The 12,459-nt window shown below is 34.3% G+C and overlaps 1 long non-coding RNA gene across 2 annotated transcripts in view; it reads left to right on the top strand.

Annotated features, from left to right (window-relative positions):
- The window catches only part of LOC110256694, a 437,592-nt gene that overhangs the window by 218,220 nt on the left and 206,913 nt on the right, over positions 1 to 12,459 (top strand). The gene's annotated exons all lie outside the window — the stretch shown is intronic.

Raw genomic sequence — 12,459 nt, 5'->3', positions numbered from 1 at the left:
TGGGGAGAAGAGCTTAGGAGGAAAAGGGCAGAGCTTCACCTGGCTCATACAAGTGCACTGGTATCCATGCCCTCTAGGTATGAGTTGACCAAAGAGGACTCTTTTGCAGGGCCATGTTGAAGTCTCTTCGGATATCCTCTAGGCTTCCATTCCCTTGTCCTGACTAATGCCTCTCCTTTGGCTGCCCAGATATGACTCTCCCCCTATTTGTTATTTTGGAGCCCCTTCATCCTTCTCCATGGTCATCTTATGCAGGACTTGGTAAGAAGACTTCAGTCCATTTCACTTTCTCAGGATCCACATCAAATTTCCAGAAAATGTGCAGACTTTTTCCTGCAAGATATAAAGGAAAATGCAACTTGACCCTCCACACAGCCCTCCATACACCAAAGTTCAGGAAGGGGTACCTGCAGACCTAGAGTCTCACCTTTAGACACTCATATGTGAGTAAAAGACTAGTCACTGTGGCCTTTATAATCCAGAGGATAACTTTCAGCCTCACTGAATCATCTCCTGAAATTCTTCTTTGATGTGCATTGAGGAGGAAGTCTGCCTCTACTTTCCCCATGGTTGGAAGTATAAACAGCACAGGGATTAGACATTCCAAATAAACTCTCTTTTGGCCAGGCTCTCCCATAGAGGTTTCTCAGAGTGCATCGGAAAACAAGCACTGATCCCCAACCTCCAGAGGTGATGTAGCTTACTCTCTGAAGAGTATGTTTAAAGCCTGCCTGGTCAGACATGGGATGATTAAAAAGCATACCAATCCTCTCATCTATGGAGAGAGAGAGAACAACAAACCAACAGCTTTCTTCAAAACTATCCTTTTCCTTCTAGCCTTCTCACCTGAAGTCTTTTATACTCCTGAGGAGGATGTTAGATTAGGATAATCTGGTTAGTTTTACAAACTCTTTGTGGTTCCTGGTTAGCAGGTCTAGCAACTTATTTCTTGACATAAGGATAGATGAACATTTATTGAATTAGTCTAGGCCTTTGGGGAATCAGCCAAAGATGGGACAAAGTCTTATTCTAACTTTTCATTGCATTAAAAGCTATATTATTTAGTAGTATTGGTAATTCTTTCCCCCATACTGCCATACCTCTGCTTTTATGTGAGTTTATAACACTAGCTAATGGCTCAAGAGTCTCTCTGGAAGAAGCAGCATCTAATCAGAAGTGAAATCTGTTATTGGAAGAGAGATTGAACCATTGTTAATTACTAGATATCATATTAAGTTGTAGATTCAGAGAACATATACAGGTAAACAAGACTGCAGCAAATGAGACAAAATAGGAAACTTCAGAAAGTTTCACATAATTTGATGACAGGAATTACATTCAGACTAGAGTTTGAACTTGATCAAGTAGAAGTTTTCAGCAAAAGCTGAACCTCAGATTTACTACCCTGACGGTGGAACTCCTCGACTTTTTGGATATTATTTGAAAGGAAGTAGCAGCAACTTATCATTCTAATGCTTTGGAAACTCTCTTTTTATCTGAATTCATGGTACCTATTATCTGTGCCTCTCATTGAGTACTGATCTTCAGGTTCAGTGACACATCATCTTTTATAAAACCCATGTATGCATGTCTTATTTCCATAATTATTTTCCACTAAGAGTGTCAAAGAGAATGTTTTTGTATTCTCCTCTAATGTTCCTAATTTCAAGCTTACAAGTAGTCAGTGCTCAGTTAGCGACTATTGATTAATGACTAGCTTTCCTTTCTTTGTTTATTCATTAGATTTCTATTATGTGAAAAATACCAAGGAATGTTCTCATGCTAAATAACAAGAGTCAGGTTACAGTCACCTTTAAGTGTCACCTTAAAGAGTCCCCCACTGGCCAATGGTGCAGACTTTTAATCATCTGTAAATACAAAAGGGATTAATTAAAACACACCAAATATGTTAGATCTGAAATTTTAATTTAAAAAGATTATTATTAAAGGATCCTAGCAACCTGTTCGTTATTTGGAAATGGCTGAATAAAGGGAAAGAGCCAAGTATTTATTTTGCTTTTTGTATACCAATTATATCACTGAGTAACAAAATAAGTGAGAGGAAGTAACAAATGAAATGTTAATGTTAAAATAAGCATTATTTTCAATCTCTCGTTAAGAAATGAGTCTAGGCATTCAGCATCAAAGATGGCTACATCCAAAAATCTGGAAACAACCAGATATTTTCTACCTCCTGATGGAAAATCATATCACTTGTGAAATAGCCTTTATTATATTTTTAAACATTTTGTTGGAATAGAGTTGACTTACAAAATTAATTTCATGCACACAGCAAAGTAAATCAGTTATACATATTGAAATAGTCTTTAAAAGACTTAAAATCCCATCTGAATCTGATCAACATTCTAGGTCCAATTTCCAATTTATAGGAAATACAGAGGACAGAGGAGCATGTTAAACTATATCATGGAAGTTCAGTCAATAAAATTTTAATCTTCTAATATTCTACAAGAAAATTACCCAGTTTATTTGAATAATAAATTGTAGGGCAGATATGGAAGAAAGTGAGAGAGAGAAGATATATAGAGGAAAAGAGACTTAAAATACATATCAACCATCCCCATGTGTAGGTATTGTTTGAACCCTGATTCTAATAAATTATAACTAAGGTTTCTGTAGGACAGTTGGAAATTTGAATTATCATTGTAAATTTGGTTACACTAAAAAAATAATTCTTAAATTATTTTTGGCGTGACAATGCTATTTGAAATAGCTAAATGTTCTTATTGTTTAGAGATGTGTACTGAAATATTTATGAATGAAATTATGTATTGAATGAGATATTCAATTGAGATTTACCTCAACTGAGATATTGAATGAGATTTACCTCAAAATAAGGAAGAGGTAGTAGGTAGGGCAAAGATTCAATATGAGTCACTATGAGTTCATAATTGATGAACCTAGGGGATGGGTATATGAGAGTTCACAGATATTATTCTCTGTTTCACATACTTCACTAAGAAAAAATTTAAAGGTACTGTAGGAGAAATAATATATTAGTGGATCTCCCTTCATAAAACTTAATGTATTAATTCCCTGAGTGATAAATTTATGCATTTCATTGTGCATATTTGTTTTTTTTATTTTTATAAAAAATGTGTGTGAAAGAGTAACAATACAGGGATTTTGATGTATTGGATGTATGGGTCCAACAGTGATTCAGAAATCCATAACTTCTAAGAACTGTATGCAAAATTAATTTTCGAGGTGTGTGTTTTTGCATTTTTTGAAGTCAACTCTAAAAATGAAAAGATTTTAAGAACAAGCAATTCACAGGTGTTGCTATTTTTTAAAGAAATACTACAAAGTTCAATTTTCTTAGGATGATTTGGCAACTAAAATAAAAAAAAATGCATTTTCAAAATGGCTCACTAAATCAATGAGAAAATCTTTCCATTTTGTCAGATCCAGGCATACCAATGTGTAATTTGAGACACATCTGATGTTTAAGCAAAAACACTGATATTTTCTGTGTACTTGAGGTTTTCATTGTCTGGTTCTGCCTTGTCAAATTCTTACACTCAAACTTACCTCTTCTCTAGACCTTCTTCCTTCACTCACTGAAGGTAACCTTCCTTTTGCACCATAGCTTCCTCCAACACACCCTGGGCATTGTTTAACTACAAGTATGCTCATGAGCAATTTTAGATTTCTATATCTACCATTTTATATTCATTTTCTCTGAAAGTTCAGAACAGTTTCTCTCCTGGCAGAAACCATATTTTTGTAGCCTGTGTATTCTTCCATTGTGTGACTCTGGTGAATAAGAAAGCATGGCTATTCATTTGCCTCTACTCTTCATTCCACTCACTCTAAATCTAGAAGTAAAAGTGCCTGAATTAGATATTTTAGAGGAAACTAAATAAACATGTTTGAAGCAACTATCTATATAGTCATTACTTGCTTTATACTCTTACCTGCTTTTATTCAGTTTACTTACATGCTTTTATTCAGTTCAAGTTGAAAAATCAGGCACACATGGAAATATTCATACCATATCTGTAGGCAACCTTCTTTTTTCAATAGTTCTGTTTTTTCCCTTGTCCTTATTATTCTAATAATTGGACATTTTTAAGCACAAGGGTAAATTCTCAGATAAATTTACAGGAAAACCTTCCTCCCTTATGTAAGTTTTCTTGCAAAGTCATTTCAAGTATGATCTCTCTTTCTTTTTCCCCTCTTCACAGGTTTGCTTACAATTTTTAAAAATATATACATTCACAGCTTTACTAGATTATCACTACCTATTATTATCACATTTAAAACAGATTTTAGAAAAATATAATATCTAGGGAGATTCTCATGAGAATTCCCAAAGCAAGGTTATTTATTTATTTATTTTTTGCAATGTAACAGCTTTGGAACGCAAAGGCATTTGAAATAGCCATCCTTGATTCAAATTGCAGATTACTTTCTCACTACCCCTGACTGTGTACTTCCAAATCAATAGAAATTCATGGGATCTGAAAATTAAATCTTGCAGTGCATTTTTTTCATTCTGACTTTATTGATAAGGCTATAATCCTTCTGCACCATTTTAGCAATTTCAGGTGGAAAAGTATTAACATTGACATTTGAAAATGAATGTGTTAGGTAGGAGAGGTGGAGATGTTAGGACTTCACAGCCCAATTACTTAGGTCCTGTTTAAATTTCATAGATTGCACTAAGTACATCAGAGATACTTTGCTGAAAAGCCTTGCCCAGTTTGCTTCTTTTGCCTTATGGGCATAGCATCATTAAAAAAACTGGAGAAGTAAAGTTCAGCCTTTCCTAATGAAGGAACTGCTGATCAAGGTCATCAATACTCAGGGCTTCCTAAAAATCCAAGACAGTTTTGTAACTATTATGACCCCAGACTCATTTATGAAGGTCCATATAGGGTACTTTATTAAAAATTAATAGATTCAGAATTTAAATAGACTCTTGAGACCTCTATATGTTCTCTTGACTATACTCTACCACATACAAGAAACAAGATGTTTCCACAGTGCTTCTCCTGCTTGGTAAATAACTCATTCATACAATGTCATAGGGTCTTCGATTCATGATTTTAGCCAATCCCAGGGAGAAGGAATCATTAGTACCTAGCCATATTTCTTAGGTAAATTATTTGGAAAGAACCGTTTTTTAAATATCCTTGTTTGTCTCAGTCATCATTAGAGCTTTAAATTTAAATGGATTTTCTCATGTGCATACATATATACCCCCAATTTTATTCAATTTCACACTTATCTTCATTCCCTGAAACTCTCAAAACCCACAACTTCTCATAATCTGTTATCATGACAAGTCCCCATCTCTTTAACTCCTTCAGCTGTTGGTTTCTTCTTCTTACGGTAAGTAGGATGATGCTTTTCTCCTGAATCCTCTGCTTCCCTTGCAGCTCTATGAAGTTGTCATTTTTTTTTAACTCCCATAGTCCTTTTGCATATTCCAGAAATAAGACTGCTTATTAATTGTTGCTTTAAATGTCATATCTGGAGTTCCTGTGTGGCTCAGTGGAAATGAATCCGACTAGTATCCATGAAGATGCGGGTTTGATCCCTGGCCTTTTCAGTGGATTAAGGATCTGGCATTACCAGGAACAGTGGTGTAGGTCACAGATGCAGCTCGGATCCCACAATGCTGTGACTGTGGTGTAGGTTGGAAGCTGCAGCTCCAATTCAACCCCTAGCCTGGTAACTTCCAGTGCTGTGGGTGTAGCCCTGAAAAACAACAACAACAAAATCATATCTAAATATTGCTTAATTTAAGGTAATAAATATTTACAACTATATTTTCTTCTAATAGTTTTATAATTTTAGTTCATAAGCTTAGGTCTTTTATCCATTTAGAATTATTTTTTAAAATTTGATATGAAGTAGAAGTCCAAGTTTATTCTTTTGCAGTGGATATCTACTTATTCCAGCACTTATATGTTGAAAAGACTCTTCTTTCTTTTAAATGGTCTTGGTACCCTTGTTGAAAACCAGTCGACCATCAACATAGGGATTCATTTATAAACTCTAATTTCCATACCTTTGGTTGGTGTGTTTGTCCTTATGCCAGTATCATGCTGTCTTGATTACTGTAACTTTGTAGTAATTTGCATTTAGGAAATGTGAATCCGCCAACTTTGTTTTTCTTTTACAAGAGCATTTTTAATATTTCAGATCTCCTGCATCTCTACATGAATTTCAGGATCATTTTGTCCATTTCTGAAAAGAAAAAGGCATGGAGATTGCTTTGAATTGTAGATCAATTTGGGGTATGTTGGAATCTTAGAAATAGTATGTCTTCCAATCTATAAACATGGAATATTTCAATTTATTTAGACTTCTAAATTTCTTTTGACTGTAGCTATCAATGTAAAAATCCTACACTTTTAATGAATTTATTCCTAGTTATTTTCTTTTTTAATGCTATAGGCATACCTTGGAGATGTTGCAGCTCAAGTCCAGACAACTGCAGTAAGATATACCATAATAAAATGAGACGCACATTTAAAAAAAATTTATCTGGGCACATGAAAGTTATGTTTATACTGCACTGCAGTCTATTAAATGTGCAATAACATTATATCTAAAAAGCACATACCTTAATTAAAAATACATTTTTGCTGAAAGATACTAACATCGTCTGAGTCTTTAGCAAATCATAATCTTTTTTGCTGGTGAGGGTCTCTCCTATATGTTAATGACTTCTGACTGATCACAGGGGTGGTTACTGAAGATAGGGATGAGTGTAACGGTTTCTTAAAATAGGACAACGATGTTTGTTGCGTCAATAGACTCTTCCTTTCATGAACAACCTGTAGCATGAGTACTATTCTATAGCATTTTACCCAGGATAGAACTTCTTTCTAAATTGGAGTCAGTCCTCTCAAACCCTGATGCTACTTTATCAACTAAGTTTATGTACTTTTCTAATTTTTTATGCCTTTTAGGGCTGGGCCTGTGCATATGGAAGTTATCAGGCTAGGAGATGAATCAGAGCTGCCGCTGCTGGCCCATACCACAGCCACAGCAACACCAGATCCTGAACCCGAGTGAGGCCAGAATCAAACCCACATTCTCATGTATGCTAGTTGGGGTCATAACCCACTGAACCACAACAGGAACTCTTGTGCTTTTCTAATTTTATTTTGGTGGTCGTTTCAACAATTTTTACTGCATCTTCACTGTGAGTAGATTCCACTTCAGTTGAATTTTTTTTGTTGTTGTTATTCCCATCCATAAGCAGCAGCTCCTCATTCTTCAAACTTTTATCATAATATTGTAGCAATTAAGTCACATATTCAGTTCCAATTATAATTCTACTTCTCTTGGCATTTCCATCACATGTTCAGTTATTTCTTCCACTGAAGTTTTGAATCCCTCAAAGTCAATCTTGAGGTTTGGAATCAACTTCTTTTAATGTTGATATTTTGATGTCTTCCCATGAATCATGAATTTTCTTAATGGCATATAGAATGGTGAATCCTTTACAGAAATTTTCAATTGATTCTTCCCAGATCCATCAGAGGAATCACTCTCTATAGTAGCTAGAGTCCTTCAAAATGTTTCTTAAAGAATAAAACTTGAAAACCAAAATTATTCTTTGGTCCATGGGCTGCGGGATGGAAGTTATGTTAGTAGGCATGAAAAAGAAAATCTTGTTGCACATTTGCATATGAGCTCCTGAGTGACCAGGTGCATTGTTAATGAAGAGTACAATTTTGAAATAAATCATTTTTCCAGAGCAGTAGTTTAAAATATTTAGTAAACTGTATTGTAAACAGATATGTTGTCATCCAGGCTTTGTCATAGAGGATATGATGAGTCAATTTAGTGTAATTCTTAAGGGCTCTAGGATTTTCGGAATGGTAAATGAGCACTGGCTTGAACTAAAACTCACCAACTCTATTGGCCCCTAATCTCTTGAACCTGCCTGTTGTTTGAAGTTTTGAAGGCAGACTTTAACTTCTTACTAGCCATGAAAGCCCTAGATAACATCTTCTTTCAATAGAAGGCTGTTTCATCTAATAGAAAATCTGTGTTTTTTATAGCCACATTTATTCATTCTCTTAGCTTGATCTTCCAGATAATTTGCTACAGCTTCTACATAAGCACTTGTTGCTTCACCTTAAACATTTATGTCATAGAGATGACTTCTTTCCTTAAATCTTATGAACCAGCCTCTGCTAGCTTCTAACTCTTCTGTGTTTCCTCACCTCTCTCAGCGTTAGAGAAATGAAGAGAGTTAAGGCCCTGCTCTGGATTAAGCTTTGGCTTTAGAGATGCTGTGGCTGGTTTGATCAACTCTCTGGATCACTAAATTGTTCTTCATATTAAAAATAAGTCTGTTCTTATTCATGTGTTTAGTGGAGTAGTACTTGTAATTTCCTTCAAGATTTTTTCTTTTGTATTTACAATTTGGCTAACTGGCACAATTTAGAGGTCTAGAGAACTATATTTCAGCCTATCTCTGCTTTTAACATACCTTCCTCACTAGGCTTAACTATTTCTAGTTTATGATTTAAAATTAGAGGTGTTTTTTTTTTGTGTGTGTGTGTGTGTGTGTGCGTGTTGTGTGTGTCTTTTCGTCTTTTCTAGGGCCGCACCTGCAGCATATGGAGGTTCCCAGTCTAGGAGTCTAATGAGAGCTGTAGCCACTGGCCTACACCAGAGCCATAGCAACACGGGATCTAAGCCACATCTGCACCACATCTCAGGCAAGGCCGATCCCCAACACACTGAGCAAGGACAGGGATAGAATCTGCAACCTCATAGTTCCCAGTCGGATTCATTAACCACTGTGCCATGATGGGAATTCCCTAAAGTGAGAAACTTATAACTCTTCCTTTCACTTGAAAACTTCGGAACCGTTGTTGGGTTATTAGTTGGCATAATTTCAGTATTTTTGTGTCTCAGGCAATAGGGAGTCCTAGGGAGAGGAAGAGAGATGAGGGAACTGCCAGTTGGTGGAATTAGTCAGAACATATATAACATTTATTGATTAAGTTCACCATTTATATGGACACAGTTTGTGGTGCCTTAAAACAATTACAATAGTAACATCAAAGATCACTGGTCCCAGATCATCATGACAAATATAATAATAATGGAAAAATTTGAAATACTCTGATAACTAGCAAAATGTGACAAGGAAACACAAAGTGAGCAAATGCCATTGAGAAAATTGTGCCAATAGAATCGTTTGATTCAAGGTTGCCACAGATCTTCAATTTGTAAAAAACACACTATCTGTGAATTGCAATAAGGCAAAGCAGAATAAAATAAGGTATTTGTATTGTAAATAGAATAAGTTATAATGAAAATTTTAAATTTTATATTCATAATTTTAATTGTTAGTGTACAGAAACACAATTATATGTATATATACACATATATAACACTAATATATATAATGTATACAAGTAATATATAATATATATTATATATATTTATTATCCTATGGCTTTGTTAAACTCATTAGCTTTATTAGTTTCTTTTGTGTGGATTCTTTAGCATTTTAATATAAAATATTATGTCATCTATGAATAGAGTGTTTCATTTTTTTTCTATCCAGATGCCACTAGTACTACACTACAGTGTTGAATAGAAATGGTGAGTGTTTCCATTTTTGTTTTGTTCCCAACCTTAGAGGAAAAGCTTTCAGTCTTTTACCACTAAATATGATGTTAGCTATAGATTTTTTCATAATTGTTCTTTGTCTTATTGAGGCAGTTCTCTCCTTTTTCTAATTTGTTGAATGTAATTATAATGAAAGACTGTTGATTTTTGTGAAATAATTTGTTCAACATCTGTTGAGAGGTTTGTCAGTTGTTCTTTATCTTCTTAATATGGTATATTATATTGATTTATTTCCCTTGCTTAAACCAACCTTACATTCTTAGGAGAAATCCTACTTGGTTGTGCTATATAATCATTTTATATACAGCTAGATTTATTTTACTAGTTCTTGTTGATGATTTTTGCAGCTATATACATGTGGGATTGTGTTAGTCAAGCTTCTCCAGAAAAAGAGACACAATAGGATAAACACACACACATATACATATACATCTCTAATATATTATCTATTGTGATTTGCATCTGTGAGAGAAAAAGATTGACTTAAGGATTTGATTCACATGGTCATGGAGGTTGGCAAGTCCAAGCTCTGCATGGTAGGCTAGCAGGCTGGAGACAGAAGGAAGGGTTAATAATTTAGTTTAAGTCTGAAGGCAGTCTGCTGGCAGAATTTCCTCTTCTTCAGGGGAGAAAATCAACTGATTAAATAGGTCTGTTCACATTATGGAGGGCAATTTGTTTTACTCAAAATCTGCTGATTTAAATATTAATCTCACCTAAAAAATATTTCACAAAAACATTGAAAATAATATTTGACCAAATCTCCAAGTAACATAGCTTAGCCAAGTTGACACATGGAATTAATCATCAAGGATATTGGTCTACTTTAATTTTTTTGATATATTTGCCTGGATTTTATAACAGACTAATACTCGGCCTAAGAGAATGACTTAGGAAAGATCCCTATTTTGTTTTATGGAAGAGTTTGTGAATTACTGACATTAATTCTCTTATAAATATTTGGTTGGATTTGCAGTGACACTATCTGGGTTTTTCTTTGTAGAGTTTTGTTTAATAACTCAGGCATTTTATTTGTTAAAGTTGTGGTCAGATTTTCTGTCTTGTCCTTCCTTCCTTCCTTCCTTCCCTCCTTCCCTCCTTTCTCTCTCTCTCTCTCTCTTCCTTTTTAGGGCCAAACCTGTGGCAAATGGAAGTTCCTAGTTTAGGGGTCAAGTCAGAGGTACAGCTGCTAGGCTATGCCACAGCAAAGCAGCGATCTGAGCCACATCTATGAACCACACAACATCTCATGGCCATGCCAGATCCCTGACCCACTGAGGGAGGCCTGGAATTGAACCCATATCCTCATGGATACTAGTTGGATTTGTTTCTGCTGTGCCACCATGGAACTCCTCCAGATTTTCTATTTTCTTGAGTTCATTTTAGTAGTTTGAATCTTTCTAAAAATGTGTCCATTTCATCTAAATTATTTACATATTCTAAGTGTACAGTTTATTTTTGGTAATTTTATATCGTTGTTCCACAATCATTTCAACCTAGTTTTTGAACATTTCATCTCACAGGAATTTCCCCTGGTATATTTGAGGTCAGGTCTCCACCTACTTCTGGTCCCCCAAAATGACTAATATGTCTTATGTTTCTGTATATTTTTTTTGAAATTCATATAAATGGAATAATACACCACATAGTCTATTGTGTCTGGCTTATTTTACATAACATACCATTTTTGGAGTACATTATTTGTTGCTTATAAAAATAGTTGTTTTTCATTGTTAAGTATTTTCCATTGAATTGCTGTAGTAAAGTTTAGTTATTAACTGAAAGGCATTTAATTTTTAAAGGTTTTTGTCTATTATGAATAATGCTACCATGAATATTTGTGTGGACATTTGTCTTTATTTCTTTGGAACCAGACATAGTGGGAATGCTGGGTCATAGGATATCAGAAGTATTCACATATGTACTCAAGAACTGCTAAACTATTTTCCAAAATAGCTATACATTTCCTCTAGCAATGTAAGAGTCTTGCTTTCACCACACTCTCACTGCTAGTACTGTCAGCCCCTTTGAAATGCAAATTAAAGCCACTATGAGCTACCATTGTACAGCCACCAGGCTGGTAGTATCTCATTATAATTTTAATTTCTGTTTTCCTAATGACTAATCATGTTGAGCTTCTCTTTAAATGCTAACTATCCATTTATTTATCATGTTTGGTGAAATGTCTATTTAAATCTTATATCAATATTTAAAAAATTTGGTTTTTAGTTTTATTGTAGAGTTACATGTTTTTAATAGAATCTAGATATAAGGCCAATAATCAATATATGTTTTTCTAGTCTGTGGTGTATATCTCATTTTAAATAACAGACTTTAAGGAACAGATTTTTAAAAATTTTAATTATCTTTTAATTATCTTTTTATGGGCCTCATTTTTGTTTGTTTTGGTTTTGTAGCTCTAAAAACTTACTTCTGAACCCAAGGTCATACAAAATTTCTCTTATTTTGGGTTATATTTTGATGTTTTGGATTTTTATGTTTTGAATTATATTCTCAGGTGGAAAATTATAGAGGGGTTTAACAGATAATAAAAAAATAGGGTTTAACTATTTGCTGCCTACTGTAGACTCATTTTAAGGACATGCATAGGCTGAAAGTAAAGGGATAAAATAAAAGATATTCCATACGAATAGTAATACAAATGAGTGTCAACATTCATATAAGGAAAAATACAACTTAAGTCAAAACAATCACAAGAGTCAAAGATCATCATATCTTAAAGATCAACTAATTGTGACAATATAACCACTTTGTAGATATATATGGATCTAATGTATAATTGTTATAAATGATAAGCCCACA

This window comes from Sus scrofa, chromosome 14 (genome assembly GCF_000003025.6).
Source record: "Sus scrofa isolate TJ Tabasco breed Duroc chromosome 14, Sscrofa11.1, whole genome shotgun sequence".
Classification (NCBI taxonomy): Eukaryota; Metazoa; Chordata; class Mammalia; order Artiodactyla; family Suidae; genus Sus; species Sus scrofa.
This window is presented reverse-complemented; position numbering and strand designations above follow the sequence as displayed.